Genomic DNA, 19246 nt, shown 5'->3' with positions numbered 1-19246 from the left:
TAGAAAATGCCTATTGTCTTTCAAACATACCATTCTGAAAAGAGCATTAATAAAACTACGAACCTTAAAGGTGCTTCTGGAGAGGTTGCAGATGGGAATGAGGAGCTCATGGCTGGAAACCAGAGGAAATCCCAGTTAAAGTGCAAAAGTTGAATTGAGCTCCCGTGTTTTGTGCAGAATAGGACTTCCAGTTAATGAACTTGGATATTTAACAGAGATGTCTAAACAAAGTACTGAAGGTGTAGCCTGGTTTCTGCTTACTATTTATAATAAATGTAAGTGGAGAAAGAAAATCAAAGGAAGCATTGTTAAACAAAAAGGAACCAGAACCTACAGGTATGGTCCTGGGACCTTAAAGAGTCCAAGGTAGAAAAGGGCTTACCTGCAGAAGTCACTTATGTGTGACTTGTGCCTAATGAGATGACACCTCATAAAACACACAAAAGACCCACAAGGTTTTTGAGAAAACTACATTTAGAGAATAATAGCTATATTGAAAGAAACAGATCAATTTAGAATGAAGAATTTTTAGACCCACTGGGGCCTAAAATTTCAAGATTTGTAAGCGAAGCAGAGACTGATAATTAGGAATTCATATGGAAATAATGTGAACCCATATTATTTGGGAAAATGTGTTTCCTTGATTTATAACATACATAAAGGTTAAGGTATGAAAATCAAGTTCTTGATAATAAATAAATCATTATATTACATATATGTAAGAGAATTTTAAAACAATTCTGAAATAAATAACAGATAAAGAAAATCTTGATGAAATTAAATAAACTATGAGTGAAATATTTTAAACTAGATAGATTTCTTTGAAAAATAGAAATGAATTCCAATGCCATAAATAATCTGTTTTCAGCCTGTATCATCTCACACTTATATCCAAAGTATAACAATAACTTCTGGAAAAAGAAAATAGTACAATAAATACATTGACAAAACATATAAACTGCCACTTGGAATAAGATAAATTATACGTGACTAACAAAATATTAACCATTAATTTAAAATATATTGCAAATATATATGTAAATTAAATTGTAACACATTACTAATCCATACTATTGCTTCTTTATGAATGGAAATTTTAAAATGTCACTATATTTCAATGCATCTAAGACCTCATTGATTGTGGAATCTCGTATTTTAAAACACTATTAAGAAAAATAAACTGTCAGTTATACGCCAATTCTTTCAAGACAGATCTCAGAATCACAAATGATAAATATTTTAGAGTACTAACAAGGAAGAAATACAGTACAAGTAAAAGACCAAAAAGTCATGAATAATTCTATCATTATTCTTTCCTAACCTATTTGTGGACAAACAATAATTTTTGTACATATCCACCTTGGAACAGAAGTACTGAGTCAGGAAGAAGGCTTATGTTTGACTTGTCAAGGACTGTTAATCATTTTTTCAAAGAAGTAGTGAAATTTCATAGTGAAAAGGCAAGAAAAGACACAAGATGAACTAACCAAATGGGAATTGTGAATAGAATGACTTCTTGCACATCTTTGGGATAAAGTGGCATTCAGAAGAGAGACTTAGAACCATCTAGGTGAATAAGCATGGTGTACCAGGAGAAAGAACCCAGTGAAAGGCTTTATTACCTCATCATTTTTTTTCTAAACCTTCTGAAAGTCTAGCCTCTAAAAGACTAGGAGCTAATAGGTTTTCCTCTTGCTGGGTAACCTCCTTCTGCCTCTATGACCTCCTAAGAAGATTTTCATTTTTTCAAAAATAGCTCAAACAAAATCACCTTCTATGATGAGATGGGTATGAAATGCCAAATGTACAATGTGTAAGAGTTACAACACATTATAGAAATATCAGCAGAAGTCTGGTGGACCAATCCGTGATTGGCATGGATTCTTTGCATTACATTAAGTAAACCTATTAATTGTAGATATTGCTAAATGGGAAGGCATGTTTCAGCAGACAACTTATCCAAAGTGGGGGCCAGAAGTTTGAAATTCGGACATTGTTATAATTGGCTTTCCGGGTGAAGGCCTGTGTTCAACACTCATCCTTGGAATTCCCTCACTAAGCATGGAACCACATGGCAAGAACAAGACTACACCACACAGGAAGGGTTTGTCAGCATTAGACCTGTAGTACCAACATTTTTCCAGTGAACAGGATTCTTGTGGGGTTACTATATGTCCCCACAGTTACTTTATATTGAAAAGATAACCCCAAATAGGGATAGTGAAGGGAGTACTTTCCCAGGAGAGTGGAGATGGCTGGAAATCAGCCTGGAGGAACAGTGTAGCTGAAAGGATGGGCCGACTATTTTAGTAGAACACGCAACCACTGGGATTTCACTTTCCTTTAGGAATAACTGTGGGTGCTTGGTATTGAAAGTGGATGTCTTTGACAATCACTGGTAGGTGCAGAGGGTGACCCTTTAGGACAGTCATGGCCCTAGAAGCACCACCTAGAAGCTCTGGTCTACAGGGCCTGTTCAATAATATCTGGAGGATATATTTTCATCAAACATTAAACAGGATCCTGAATTTACTGAACAATGGCTTCTCATTACCTGCCATAATTGGAACTATACCCTTCGTGTAATTATACATTATGAAAGAAACGGAAGATGAGTTTGAAATGTAACTAGTGAAGTCGCATCAAACATTAATCTCTCCAACAGAATTTCATGGGATATCCAAAGGTTTTCCAATATATAAATAGAATTAAATAAAAGTCAATTTTATTTAAAATTTAATGTTAGGTGGACAGTCACTATATTGATAACAAAATATACTGGGAGGTTGATTTGAAGCATCCATTTGACAAAATGATTTGACTGAAAAATAAAAAGGGTGGATTTAGGCTTTAGAATATATACAAATTGAATTAAGTGTCTGAGTCAACATCTATTTTGAATGTCCAGATAAGTGTGAATGATGTAGGGGGGAAAGAGACACTGAGTTGTTAAAAGCATTAAAAATACTTGTGAAAGAATCTCATGGTTAACAAGATTTAATCTGGCAAAATCACATGGAATACGAGCAAAGTCTACTAAGCAATAAGAAGACTCTCACGGAGTATGAATTATTGTAGGTTTAAATGGTACATAATAGAATCAACTAAACTGATCAGGTAAAATAGAGAATTAAAATAAGGAGTTTCAGCAAAGCCTTGATTTATGGGCATTCATAACTTGCATGCAGCTAATATTTTATAAATCCCGAGTAAAGTGAGCTCAGAGTGGAGGTTCTAAAAGTGAAGACGGAGGCTTAGTAACCAGGGGGACAGGGCAATGGGAAGCGTAGTCTTGACGGTGAGCTCTGACTTCAATACTGTGTCCAGGATATGTGAGAAGTGGAGAGAGACTCACATCTCAGAGATACAGCACAAAGCTTAAAACATTATAGATACGCATCTGGTGAGCTGAGTGAGATGAATCCCAGGAAGCACGTGACCGACTGGACCCCTGGCAATGTCCTTGTCATATAGCCCACCTAAGAGCAGGTCACAATCTTTGAGGACTGTGAACCAGAGTCCATGAAGCCTGAAGGATGATAACTCTCATGTGTGTGCTCTAGAAAGATGCAAAGGTAGGAAGAATCCATCCCTCATCTCAGCCTTGCTTTGTCTATTAGAAGCAGATCTAATTGGGGGTAAGGGATATGAGCACAAGGGATATGGGGGTCCCTGTAAGTTGAATTAGAGGGAACTAAGGAATGAAAAAAATGTCTTGTCTGAAGTCTTGCTGCAAGTGAGCTGTTTGCCCTTTTCCTGGAATCGGAGGGGGAGACTCCCAGTCTTGGAAAGCAGAGACCTCTGCTATATGATCCGAAATACTGTATGCACAGGGCTGAGGACAGGAAAAACCATTCAAGATGTATTTGAGCTGACTCCTTGGGCAGATATGGAAATGGAGATATATAGAAAAGTCAGCCTACCCCGATCAAAAAATGTACAAATTGAATATGATTCAGTTTCTAGAGAACCACAACCCCATCCAGACTCCCTGTTGTCAGCACAACTAGGTTTTGATACTGATCATGGAAGAGACTTGAAAATAAACCTGTACTGTGAAGTGATTCCTCTCCTGGTGCCAGAGCAGATGCAGCAGGACATCCAGAGCAGATGCAGCCCCGGGATTGACCTTAAACTTTCCAGGGAGTTGAGGACATTCTCTAGCCAGGCCAGCCGGGCCCTTGGGCCCTGCCCTCTCAATAGCAAAAGAGTCTACTGCTCTTCCTGAAGGGGCAGCCCCAGGTCCTAGGGATGAGTGGACAGAGCAGAGCACAGGGCTGGGAGAGGGGACCACTTTCTGAGACAGGACAGGGGGAATGAGACCCTTGAGTTCTCTGGATCATTAATTTGTCTTACACTAATCCAAACAAAACTGACCAACTCAGGAAGTGGAGAAGTGGAAGGAAGCAGTCCATCCTTGGAAGAAACTGCATTGTCTAAGTAGCAAATACATAAATATGTATTTTAAAACAAATGACAGTGTCTGTGTGAGGTTAGGAAGCCTGTTGAGGTGAAGACTGTTACTTTCCTAGACAGTCTTCCCACACTTGGAGTTTTGAAGGGGATGTGTAATGATGAGAAAAGTTCTTCCTCCTACGAAGCTACACCTCCTTAGAAGATGTTTCTTATCTTCCAGGTACTTCAGATTCTCACTGGGCTGATGACCCTGTTCTTGGGGCTTACAGTGGCTTCTCTAGCTCATCCTTCTCTTGAAAACTGCATGGTTCTTGGGACTCACGTAGGCTACCACTGATGGGGACCTTTCTCTGTGTCAGTAATTATTGCACTGCTTCTAATTTCAAGCACCTGCAAATACTTTTAGCCATTTCTTTTGAAAATCTTTGCACAATTTTTGGGGGTCCCAAGCTTAGATCTACTGTTTGGGTAGCTAATATTGACAGGGAGGTTAAGGAAGCTGGGAGGATTTTATAACAAGGAGAGTGTAAATGCAAGCTCAGATTGGATTCTCTCTTTTATCAGTTCTTCATATCTAGGACTCTGTCTATTGCTGCTGGAAGGAAAATAACCAAGGACTTGGTGAGTGTCTTATTGGGGAGGCTCAGGTGAAATAGGGAACTGTTCCGTCATTTGGCTAAGGCATGTGCAATCTCACTGGATCTTTAAGGAAGGGCCCTCGATGTGTTCTGAAATACTTCTTCCATGACACTTAAGCAAGCATGAGTGACTTGGCTGCATGTTCTTTGACATTCTGTGTGAAGCATGCTGCCTGCATTGGAGCCCAAGGTCATCAAAGTTGCTATTTTATCAACTATTGCTTCCAGCATCTTCAAAGAGGACAGGTCCCCATGTGGATTTCCAAACTCAACCCAGACACAGGAAGAACAGGAGGTGGAGGATTTTTGACAATCTTTCTCATTTTGTTCAGACCCAAGGAAGCCTGGGGAGGAATACCATCAGTGCCACAGTAGTGGGGTCCGGTGCAGGTGTGGTATTTACTAGCATAATTTGGTCTACATGTGGAAATAGAATGGTTGGATCACTGCAGCTTGTGCCATTTTACTCTGGTAAGTATTTCTTGTTCCAGTGGTGGCCATTGGTTAATTGCTTTGCCATCTGAAATGTCCTTTGTGGCTTCCCACCATGAACCTGAGTAGGAGCCATTGGTTCTACAGATCCTGACTCATCTCCTGAAAGTTAATGGCATCTGGTTACTTTGCACCTTGCTAGAAGTACTGAGCACAAAGTTTTTCAAAACCCCTTCCTTTCTGAGCATCCTGAGGTGAAGTTATTTAATAGAAAGTTCTGCAAGAATTTGGAATCGCTAAGGAGCACTCTTCGCTTGATTTTAACATCCTGCTAAAGAAGAAAAAGAAACTGGCAGTTTCAGGTGCTCCCTGGTTTTCAGGGACTCTGAGCAAACAGCTGGGGTGGCTAGAGAATAAATGTCCCTTTTCATTGAAATGCTGTCTAGCCTGACGGAGGGAGAATTTCAGGGGGTGAATGATAAGCTCTGTTTTATGTCTGAAAACACAAATGGATTAAAAAATAAAGGGGACTTCTAACCCCTAAAAACCTACAGGAACACTGTTCATCCTGTTTGGAACAAATGAGTGAGAGAATAAATGATTAATTATCCACTTTTGGTAGTTAATTACCGAATATTAATTTGGAGAGAGCTCACTAATCTTCATAAAGCAGAAAACCTCTGCACTGTAATGAGATTAACCAGCACCAGAAGGGAAATTCTGCAGTTTCTTGTAACCCAACGTTTTGCCTTCTACCACTTGAATTCTGTACTCTGAAACCTATGTGTGTTCCTCCTATCTGACAAGGGTTTTATTTTGTATACATATATTTTTTTCTACAGAGCCTTTGTGTAGGCATGGCAATCCTGTCTGTGCTGGAAGACTCAGTGGCTTTCTCTCTATCCATGTATGGGTGTAGGGTGGTCTGTTCTATCAATAGGGTAAGTGTCCTGGACATTCATAGTTTCTCTCTCTCCCTCTCCCTCTCTCTCTCTCTCTCTCTCTCTCTCTCTCTCTCTCTCTCTCTCTCGTGTGTGTGTGTGTGTGTGTGTGTGTGTGTGTGTGTATGTGTCCTCCTATCCTCTTGTGGCATAGATTAGGAAGAAAAATTTAAGAAAATAGTGTTGGATGTATGCATGACCCTTACAGCTAGAATGGCCATGGGGGAGATGGTCTCTTTCCGCCAAAGAATAGACCCCAAACACTGAAGAATCCTTTATGTTTCTGGTCCCCTGGAAATCCTCCTTGGAAGAAGCATAAGAAAAAGATGGTTACAGCAAGTATGGAAATAGACCCACTAGGTACCAAGTGACAAGTGACGATACTGAAGAGGTACCAAAGCATGGAGATGCTTTCCTTCCTAATTTTCTAACTATAAGAATCTAATGTTCTGATTTCTCCACAGGTGGTCATTTTCTTACCACATAATAACACTATAACCTCTGTAGTCTTTCCTGAATGTATTTATGATGAGGGGGCATTTTGATAGCCTGGAAGTTTGATGTTTCCAGGCACTTTGTCCTGTTATCATCCTGTTGGCTGTTTACCCTACATGGTACACCTAAGCTCACAGTACAGTGTGTCTGACTGTGCTCAGGTTTAGACACTAGGAATCCCACCATGATGAAACAAAATGTAATAAAGACTCTTTATTTGCTGATGCTGATGATTCTTTTGATTGCCCACCACTATATCCTCCAACCTCTGGATGAGCCAGGGCACACAGTGTCATTTTCAGATTCTCAAGTCTGCAAAAATAGAACCTTGAACTGGGCAGCTTCGCTTCTGCCTGTATCACAACAAATGTATCAAAGGAGAAAGGAAATGCATTCTGATTATTTCTGTGTGTCCCTACTTTGATTCTGCCTCTTTGACTGATGACCCAGCATACACATGTGCTGAAAATAATCTCCCGATGTTAACCAAAATATGTTTTTCATTATGGATTATTCTGTTGTTCTATGTAATCAATAGACTCCTTTACAGACATGTTCCCATCTATATGATAGAGAGAGAGAGACAGACAGACAGACACACAGGCAGATGACAGATGTGATGTTGAGAGAATGGTCAGAGAGATGCAACATAAAAAGGATAAAAACATCCACAGCTCATAGTGAAGGGGTCAAGCACCAAGGAATACAGCAGGCTTCCACAAGCTGGAGAACTCAAGGGAATGGACTCTACATTTAGAGTCTCCAGAAAGGAGCACAACCCTTTGGGACAACTTGATTTTAGCCCAGTGAGACCGGTGTGGGACAGTGAAACACAGAACACTAAAACAAAATTCCATTGCTTCAAGTCACTATGTTTGTGGTCATTTGTTCAAATACAACAGAAAACTAGTATAGGCAGAATGACCACAGGAGATGATGGCCCATACTTCCTCCTGAATATAAAAGAGTTTGAAAAATATAATAAATAAAATAGGAGGATGTATAAAAATAATGAAGATGCACCGTGAGCAAGCTGAAATCATTCAAGATATTGGCAAGTAATGTAGCACTGGAAAATCTTTTATTTCCAAAAGAAATGAATTAAATTTTAAAAATTAAAATTTAATTTCAATTTGAGCTGGATGCGATGGTGCATGCCTGTCATCTCAACAGCTCAGGAGGGTGAAGCAGGAGAATTCAAAGCCAGCCTCAGCCACCTAGTTAGGTCCTAAGCAACTTAGCACGACCCTGTATCCGAATAAAAATTTAAAAGGTTGTGGATGTGGCTCAGTGGTTAGGTGTCCCTGGGTTCAATCCCTGGTACCAAATAATAAATAAATAAATAAATGAAATTAAAATAAAATAAATAATATAAAAATACTATGTAATATCAACAAATGCATGCAAAATTTTGATAAAATCAAGTGTACATAATTTTTGAAAACCTCTCAGAGATAATAATAACGGTAAACTTACTAAGGCAATAATAAAATGCACTTGAAGTCCATAGCCATTAGTATTATTGGAGTTGAAGTGCTAAAAAGTAGTCTGGTGTGATTAGGAAAACAGGTAAGGCATGAACTCTACTTTTACTTATTGTTATCTTGGCTCTCCAATAAGAACAAAAGTAAAGAAAAAAATAAGTATTGTGAAAGAAGCAAAAGTGATGTTATTAGAGATAATTATTTTTATATGAAGTACTTGCAGAAGATAGCATTTGAAATAACATGAGCATTTGTAAGGTATTGTTTATAAAATCAATTACATGTCTACACTCAACAATAAAGTTACAATACAAAATCTAAAATAATCAATATTATATCAAAAACAACAAATATATAGTCAATAAGGTTGAACCTGTCAATAATATGAAATATATATTAATTCTGAGTTAGAATTGAAATATATTTACAAATTTAAATAAAACCAAATCATGGTCTATAAATTGTCATGTATAATGAAATCGACCTCTAAATGTGATTCTAGTTTCAGAAACATCTCAGAAAATTGTTATTAATGAATTAACAAATTGACGCTAACTCTTTCCCATCACAGGATGCCCTAGAGACTTTTTGAAGTTGGAATTTAACAATTTAAGTTTGAGGTAAAGTTTTCAAATACCTAAATTCAAACATGTTTTGATTATCTTAAATTATCAAAATCTGTTGCAGAGGCTGAAAACCATCTTTTATTGTGAACATCCTATGGGGACTTTGAGTGCCCAGGATACTCAGAGCATTTAATAGAAGACTGTGGATGCTTTCAGGCATATGTTAGGACTTTTGGCCACTCTGTATATAGCCTAGAAGATTTGTTCACAAGTGCAGCCCAATTATGGTCCTCAGTACTTGAATGGTCTCCAGAAGATCCAAGGACTTGACACAGAATATGGGTAGAAAGGGTCTCTGTCATGAAGGCAGATTCACCCTCAGCCTTAACTGTTGATTGAGTGCTCTTTGTAAAGTCAGTGCCAGGAAAGGTTCACAGTCTTACTGTGGAATGGGCCAAGCAGAGAATCTCTCACCTTATAAATCTAACATACTTCTTTCTAGATAGAAATGTATTAGTGTATATGTTAAATATTCTGTTCTTTTGATGTGTAAGACCCATGTAAATCTAAACCAAAACTTACTGAAAGTACTTTTCCTATTTTCACAATAGTAGTCCTGAAGATAAACAAACTTGAGGTTTTGTCACAGGAAACCAATACCGCAATCTGATAAATGTCTGTGTCTATGCATGCCAGATGGTGGTATAGGTATTAGGAGTTCTTTTTGGATGTGTTATGTTTAAGATTTTTACTAAGTATACAAGTAGAGATCTAAAACTGATAATAAAAAGTTAATGCACCCATGTAATTACTACAAACACTTTATGGTCACTGTAAATATTTGGAGGGTATGGAAAAGGGAAGAAAGTAACAATAGTCCCTTTGTCCCTAGCATCTGTTTAGAGAGAACAGTGTGCAGAATCTAATGTTCTTTTGTTAGAAACATTCTATGATTTTAAAAATAAATTCAGGGGACAAAAATTTAAGAAGTAAAACTCATCATAGACTTCCTGTCTAGATCTAATATAACTTTGGGATCATGGACAGAAAATATTAAAGAAAAGTAGTTAGGATCACCAAAGAGTAAATGAAAATAAAAATATGAATACCAGGTGCTTGATTTGTGTTATAAATCTTGCTATCCTGAAAGACTAACACAAAGCAAGCACCGGGGCCCTTAGTGGATTAAAGAAGAACACTCAAGGTTAAAGGGAGAAAGAGGCTGCAGATAGTATTAAAATAGGAGAGGATTCTCTAATCCAGGAGAAAAAAGTTTCCACTTACTTCTAAAAATGATAATTAGGACTAAAAATACCTATCACCAGATTTTTCTCATTATTTTATGTACTTTCTTGTATTTTTTAGTTTTGGTTTCTTCAGGTAATCCGATTTTAACTATTTCTCTAAATTACCAGTTCTCTATCATTGTTAGAACAAAGGTGGGTATTTGTGACATGATAACCTTAAATCTGTTATCTCAGGGTTCATTTGCATAAAATGCTTAAAAGAGTATTCTTTATTTCTTATGAAAAATATAGTGCAAAGAATGGAGAGTAGATAGGTTCCCTTTAATAAGACTGGATTTGAATTATGGTCAAACTCCTTACTAGCAGTGTGACTTATAACAGTTGGTCTTATCTTTACTAAATCTGACTTTCTGATCTCACACTATTGGGAATATGCATGAGCACAGCCCCCAGCCTGTATGTGTGAAGGAAGGAGAGGCCAACTCTAGAGCTTGTTAAACTGCTATAAATGTGGTTACTGTGCTGTCTGTAAGTAGCTGGTTGCCAAAAATGAGAGTGTGCTCTTCCTGGGGTGGGGATCAGCCCTGCCATGATTTGGAAAGGCCATGCCGTTCTGAGGCTCACTTTGGGGAAATCTAAGAAGCTACCAGATGAAAACCTCTTCTATCAAAATCATATTTACTGACTTCTTCTGTTGTACTTTACTATTTTTAATAGGTTAGGAAAATGATAATGTAAAAGAGACATTTGTTAGATAAACATCAAATTTCAATAACTCATTCTTTCTTCAAGGTCATTAAGAGGGAAATAAAACTATTTTTGGTCACAGAATAATGCACACAGTGGAAGCTTCTTGCAGGGGCATGGAGGATGGATTTATCCTTAGCTCTCCTGCAGAGGGGACATATAGGGTTCCACTCTGATGATAGTTTAACCTACAATAGCCCTTACAAGGTCCCTAAGTGAGTAGTTATTTCTATAAAGACAGAGTTGAGCACATGAGTCTTAAAAGATGCATTTTCTAGAAAAACAGAACCAATAGAAAGTCCCTATCGTAGGTGTTTGTATAGTAAAGAGTAGAAAATTATTTTATCCTGCAGGTCAAGGGAGTTTTGGGGGGTGTCTTTTGAAGACTTAAAGAGCTTGAAATTGATAATGGAAGTTCCAGAACAAGGGAGGCAGCACTAGATGAGAAGCCTGGGCTCTCTGCACTGAGGAGAACCACAGGAGGGTAGATGCAGGGACCCCCAAACCCCAGAGGCTTGTGCAACGTCTCCAAATCCTAAAATAGAGAAGGAGAAGCACAACTCAAGAGCTGGTTTAACTGCCGTAAATTCAAATTGTGCCCTTTTCTAAAAAGAAGCCAAGTTTAGGTATGAAAGAAATCGCTGCAGATTTGTAGAAAGAGATCTAGGAAGAAAATGTGACTTGAAAGCTGGGCGGGGCCGAGGAAGTCCTGGCAGAAGACTCAGGGAACATTAGGCCCTGGAGCTAGATGTAAAATGACTTTCCATGTTGGAATTGTTTAGGGTAATCCTGCAGCTCACACAAATGAAGGAATTAGGTCAGGACAATATCCTCCATGTAGGTAAGTTTCAAGGAAGGGCCGCCATGGTCCCGAGGCAGAAAAATGGAAGCATTGCAGTTCAGAAGAGGTAGGGGAGACTCCAGCATGAGCCAGAGCCCACAGGCCAAGTAGCACTGTGGCCACAGAGGCCAAGAGTTTATGTTCATAAATCTCAAAACATAGGTAGCAAAAGGGTTAGAACCGACGCCTTGACCTTGGTCTTCTCCAACCCATGGCTGCTATTTTCAGTCAGTTCCTCAGCTCAAAGCAAAACAAAGCAACGACGATGCCCCTACATCTCCTATTTTAAGAGGAACTACAGCAAATCACCTATGACCTGAGCTAACAATTTAGGTCCAAGGAAAGTAAGGATAGGACCAAAGCAGACACCAAGGCTTGGCCCAGGGAAGGAATGCTGCTCAAGGCTCAGTGGTGTCCCCCACAAAATATAAGTACTGAAGCCCTAACCTTCAACGTGGCTGTGGGGAAACAGGGCCTGTAAAGAGATAATTAGGTTTAAAGAGGTCCTCAGGGTGGAGTTCTGATCTGATAGGGTTAGTGCCCTTGGTGACCTCTAAAGGAAGAGACAGAAAGCTCACTCTTGCTATCTACTGTGCTTCAGCCATCTGTCTTGAGAGGTCTTTCCCCATCAACCCCACCCTCAGTCCCCCCACTGTCCACCGCCTGTGAACCTTTTGCAAGGTCTGGAACTTGGCTGGATTTCATTTTCCTGACTGGTAAAGGATGGTAGTAACAGGACCAAATTCAAACAGAAGTTGTAAGGATTAAATAAGTTGGTCATTTAAAAAGGCTTAGAACATCTCTTAGTACTTACTAAGCACTCAATAAAGAAGTCATTATTTCTTAAGAAACCCTCATTTGACCTCTAGGATATTAGATATTTGGAAATATTCCTTCATTTATTTTTACTTTATACATAGTAATTTTTCACATGGAAAAGACATTCTAATTTAGACACAGAAAATCAAATAAAGCACTCTGAATCTTAACTGGAATCTCTGACTAATGGTATGTTTTAACTGAGCTATTGTTCTATTTTTTAACACTTCATTCAAAGAATATATTTCTAAATGACCAAGGTTGACAACAGGTTATGGTTTGAGAATGAAGCATTAATCTTTTTTAGAGACTCTCTGTCTATTTAGATTTAGAGAGAAATCTATTTAATCTATTTAGAAAATATCCCAAAAGATTAAAGTGCCTTGTTTGGTTGAGAAATAGTCCCTAAGAGGGCAATGGCATAACTGCTCACAAGATCTAAATCATCTTATATATTCATCTGGTGTTCAAATCAGATTGGGTCTCAAAAGAGGAACCTTGCAGAGCACCTCATGTTTATTAAAGAACACATAACATTATCAAAAACAAAGTCCAACATCAGTGTGTTGCAAAGTTAGTTTCGAGTTCTCACCCCTGAGAAAGTCGGGAACATGCTTAGCCAAGTCCCACATCAAGTGAATAAACATTGACGGCAGAGAGCCCTCCTTCCTCCTGTCTCAACAGCTGCAGAATAGCTGCTCTTCCTCCAGCAGGGATGCCTTAGGTTGCAGATGAATACACATTTCTTACTGTCAGTCCTATGTTATACTTTGTTGATACACATTTTGTATTCTAGTATCTTTTCTCAGACTCTCCTTGAGAAAAGCAGGGAAGACCTGGAAGCATTCAGCTAAGGAACTTGGCTTGGACTTGGTGTCAGATGGCATGACGGTGCTCATCCAAGCTACCTGTGCAGAGACTTCAAACTTGAATGAATCGTCAGCCAAGAAAGAAAGCAAACTTTCTAGGTGAAATAAAAGATCACAAAAATATTTCTGTTTGAGAGCTAAGTATTAGATTTTTCCTAGAAATGATGATAACCCTAGTTAAAATAAATCTATGAATGTAGGGAATATGAACACTACCAGGTTCCTCTTTTGAGACCTAATCTGGGCAACCATAAAATAAAGAGCAGCGCCATACTAATCATGTGCACATGCATGTGTGCATGTGTGAAATTTAGTGACAGGCATGAGGAGGAGGGTATGTGTAGCAGATTCCTACCATAAACCTGTCTTTGGTTACCATCGTGATGATCTGTGTGGTAAAAATATATTATAACAGAGTCTCATGGATGGCATTCACAGAATCTATACCTTGCAGTGCTAAGTATTCATCAGCTTTAGGTGGAGTCAATAAGTCTTGATAAAGATCTTCAGAATCTAATCTAATCAAGCCAAAGCCTGCAAATAACAACAGCAATAGCATCCTCAGTTATTCCACCTGGATCCTCATTATCGCTGAGGATTCTTTTCTTTTTTTGTCTGTACTGCAAATTTCTCTCTGCAATGCTGAGTCTAGTTCAGCAGTTCTCAACTCGAAGTAATTTTGCCTCCCAGGGAACATTTGGCAATGTCTGGAGACAGGGATTTGGGAGGAAATACTGGCAACTAGTGGATTGAGATGCTCCTAAACATCCCGCAGTACACAGACACCTCCCCCAACAAAGCAATATCTATCCCCAAGTGTTAATAGTGTCCCTGTTGAAACACCCCACCCAGCCAGTGTGTTCACAAGAACCTAGGGAGAGGGGTAGGGCAATTTTAGCCAAGTCTGAAACGTTTGTAAAATACTGAGTGATCTTGTAAAATTTCTAAGTGATTTTTGTGAAATATTGTATAGCCAACAATCTGTGCAGTGTCTACAGAATTTTGAAAAGTAATAGGAGAAAGAACTACTCCATTAAAAAATGTGAGATAGATTCATAAATACACTGAGACACATTCCTATGGCTTTTGTCCCCAGAGCATGGAAACAGAAATCTCAGCACAGTGGATTTGGGGTTATAACGTGGCTACCACTAGCAAAATCTGTGGTGGAACACACATGTGCCTATTGGGGAGACTACACACACACACACACACACACACACAACTCGAACCTGTGTATGTATACATGAGCAAATGAATGTCTCTGTGTGTATGATTAATGGGGATTGTGTGAAGTGTTTTTAGTACTGAATTAGTATCAAGATTACACTACCATTCCTAGGTTTTGTTTTGTTTTTATCTTTTGACTCAACTATTACAATTTTTCCGTTGAAACGTTTATTTATTTAATATGACCTATAGTTCTTCAGGATATTTGCAATGCCATTGTCTCCTTATCTTACCACAAAATAAGCACAGTCCATGTTCAATATATTTTAGATCAGTTAACTTAAAAAGACATATGAGAATGGATAGCACATACCACACTATGGAAGTTATGTGACAAAAGAATCTTTAGAAAATAGAGTGGTGACTATATCACAAGATCAGTGTTCTCTCACCCCTTCTCCCATCTGACCACTAATAATTTATTCTAGGCAATTCTCTACCTAAGCAGAGATTGAAGTTGGTGATTCCTCATGATTCTGGGAAGTGTTTCAAATGCCTCCTCCCCTTCCCAGTAAACAGCCATGCACCAGCAGACCCCACGGCTGTTCACACCCTGAGTGAGCCCAGGGAGTGAGGGTGAAATGAAAGTCACACATTGGCCACCTTGTTTGGAGGACCACGTGATCTAGCAAAGAGAAGGTAAGTCCAGGGCTGAGGTGTTTCCTCACTCTGTTGTAGCAAAATGCTCTCGTCCTGATCTCCCAGGGGCAAATTTCAGAGAAAATTTGGGGAAAGGATACATTTCCTAGTCAAGATATGCATATTCCATTAAGACAGGATACTGAATCCAACACAAACCTTCTTCTAGTGATCACCCATAAAGAGAATCCTACAGAACTAAATATGAGTCATGGGAATTCTGAATGGCAAACCTACTAAGAGCTCTCTTCACATTCCAGAGGTATTTATTTTATTTTAATTATTTCTTCACATGTATTGAGGAAACACTGATTATGAACATGCTGTGATTTCACACACACGTGCACACACACGCACACACACACCCACACATACGTACAAATGTCATGTGACTCAACTTTACCCATTGAAAGGATATATATTTTGACATTTCATACATGGTCTCTTAGATAATCATGGAAAGGATGCAGACCAGCTCCTAAATTTGGTATAATTGTCACTACTAAAACTCCATAAGCCAATATTTCACTAACGTTCCAGATCCATTTTCTCTTCTTTGGACATATTGCTCAATGAATGTATGGTATTATTTATGTGTATAACAATTCATTCTCATTAGAGAAAAATTTGAAAAGATAAATGTATATGTTTTAGAAAAAATACACAAAATATAGTCAAAAAATTCTGCAACTGTACGCAAAACCCCTAATATTGTATTTTTTAAAAATTTTAACAAAAAAGATGTTACTGCATTTTTTTGTTATTTTTCAATACTTAGAAATTTCATCTCTAGGCTTCACTCATGGAAGTCTAATGGGGCTGAAAATTAACATTTCATGTGAAAACACCATCCAGCAAAAAAATATTTTCAATTGTGAAAGAGAGATAAAAGCATCTAACACACATTAAATTGTAGTACCTGAAAGAGAACAGAGAGGTTACAGAATTTTAAAAAATACTTTAAAATACGTGGTTGAGTATTTTCAGAAATTATGATAGAAATAAATCCTTACATTCAAGAATCAATAAGTCCTAAGCATGTTTTGATAGGAGACAGACAAAGAGATAAAAAGGACCTTGCAAAAGGTAGGGAGAGAGAGGGAGAATCCATACTTAAATATGCAACATAAACACAATCAAACATTGTTTAAAGAGTCAGAATATATGCAAATGGCCAATAACCACATGAGAAGATGCTCAATGTCATTATTTATAAAAGAAAAGCAAATTAAAATAATGCCATTCACATGCACTGGACTGACTAAAATTAAAAATAGCAAAGATTAGTAAGGATGTTGAACAAATAGAACTGTCTTACATGTTTGGTAGTAATGTAAAATGAGAATCACTGAAAAAATAGTTTGATAATTTATCGAGACATTAAATAAATGTTTATCTTGTGATGTCATCTTGTTCCATGTAATAATTCAAGAAACAAAAACATACAGTATATTAACAAAAAGATTACACATTAATATTCATAGTGACTTTACTCATAATAGCAAAAAAACAGCTCAAATGTCCATCAACAGGTAAAGGATAAAGACTATAAAGTGCTCATATTATGAAATACTACTAAACAATAAAAAACTACTGATAGATGCAGCAACACAGAAACATTTCAAAATTGTAATGGTAAATATCAGAAATCAGATGCAAAGATGATTTGACCACAATCTGCTTGATTTTGTTCTATTGATATATGTAGCTTGTGTCATTAGGGTAAATTTCAGCAGACTTAAAATTGTCCTAAGCTATTTTGCTGTAGTTTCCCCAAGGCACTGACCCTCAGTCACTGCATGAGCATACTGATGAACAGTGCTGCTTTGGAGCCAGGGGTGTGTGGAGTTGCTCAAAGGTTTGTGCCAGCCTGTAATCACCGCTGAGAACAATGAGACTAGGGATTTGCATGTGATCTTTAATGAGATGCACAGAATGATCTGCTATCAGGACCCATTATATGCCAATAAATATGCCCAAATCAGGTAGAAGAAACCCTAACTAGTACAGTGTCTGGGGGATTCCTGGTTCCGAGGCGTTCTATTAGGGCTTCTTACCAAAAACAGAACATGCATCACAGAGACAAAGTGAGGGCCCTTGGAGCTCAAGCCCAGGCTCCGTGCCTCTTGCTGCAAGACAGTGTTTAACCCGGATGCACATCTTAACTCCAATACTGTTGGTACACTGCCTCCTATTCCCATGATTTGTAAACACTGTCCTAATGGTCCTGGGAGTCTTCTTTAGAAACTGAAGCCTATCAACCACTGTTAGAGGCAAATGTATCAGAAGAGACATTACATCAAAGACACAGAAACAATTTTAGCTAAAAGTATTGCTAAGAATTGCCTATAAGTTTAAAAAAAGATGATTCTGATAAATAAAGTGGAAACAAACTGCTAATAGAGGGTAATAACTGCATGCCTTTGGCTTAAAGAAACAAAGCTTTGGAATCAGTTAGTGATAGAAAAACATCCCAGAATAACATGAACATAATCAAAGCAGTCTCAGGATATAGCAAAATGAATGGGAAGAGAACTACAAAACAAACAAACAAATACAGCAAATCCACTAAAATTTATTTCCAGTGTTTGGCTCAGCAAAAACAGAAGTAAGCTTTTCTTCTTCTGGCCAGCAGGTGGAGCTCCAACCAAAGCAACCTGGGAAACTAAAATGGTCTATAGGAGTTAAAATGTTGTAATGGATTCTGAGGATTTATGAGAATGGATTAAAGGAAAGGTGAATCATACATGCTCGGAAAATAGCAAATTTTCTGATTTACCTCCTTGTGATATAAATATTCACAGCCTACTAGAGTCATAGGAAAGCTGTAAATGATAGGCTATCAGATGGGCTACGTGAAGACAATTGCATGATTCCAAACAGCATGTCCCTCGCCCAAGTTATGATTGACACTATAATAAAAGAGGCAACACCAGAATGTCATCTCATATGACTGTAGTGACCTCAGAAGTATATAGCAGGCCAGTGAGGAAGCATATTTCACCTTCGCTTTCTTTCCTTCTGGTTTTTTTGTCTAAGTTTGACACCAGGATACTAACCTCATGGAACAAGTTGGGAGTGTTCCCATTTCCTCTCGGTTGTGAGTAAGTTTATAAAGGGTAAGTGTTTTTCTTTAAATATTTAAATTAATTCACCTGTGAAGCTCTTTGGATATGAGCTTTACTTTCAGGGAAGGTTTTTTAATACTATTTCCATTTTTCACTTGTTACAGAATCATTCATTATTTTTAAATTCTTGGTTTGCTTTCTAAATCCTTTTGGGTAACTCTTGTTAATGTATGTCTTCCTATGATTTCTACTGCCCCCACCCACCCACCCATTTCATCAAATTGTGAAAATTGTTGGCATAATGTTGTTCATTTTATTCCTTAATAATCTTTTTCTTTTAGTTTCTTTTAATTCTGTAGAGCTTGGAGAGATGTCTCCTCTCCCCCGATTTGAAAAAAAAAATTGGTGCCCAGCAGTGAGGTGTGAAGCTAGAGTGACAGTACAGTAGATCGATACATCAACTGTGCATTCTAGGTGATTCTGAGGCAGGAAGGTGGCACCATGTGATTGACATCCAAGGTGGGGAGGGTGGGAGGGGTGAGAAGTTCTCCAGGAAGGGCTCTCTCTCTCTCTCTCTCTCTCTCTCTCTCTCTCACACACACACACACACACACATTATTTATCTCCTCTCTCCCTTTCATCTTCTACATTCTTGTAGGCAGAAGAAGGTATTCTTCGTTCTGTGCTCAAATATAATAAATATAATTTAACACCCTGTCCAATATAATCCTATTTTTATTGTACCTCCACTCTCTTTGTTTAACTATTACCTTTCTTGAAGCTAAGAACGGAATATTATTCACCTTGGTAATCT

The sequence above is a fragment of the Urocitellus parryii genome, chromosome 4 (genome assembly GCF_045843805.1).
Source record: "Urocitellus parryii isolate mUroPar1 chromosome 4, mUroPar1.hap1, whole genome shotgun sequence".
NCBI classification, from domain to species: Eukaryota; Metazoa; Chordata; class Mammalia; order Rodentia; family Sciuridae; genus Urocitellus; species Urocitellus parryii.
The sequence above is the reverse complement of the archived record's forward strand: the minus strand, read 5'-3'. Positions refer to the sequence as shown.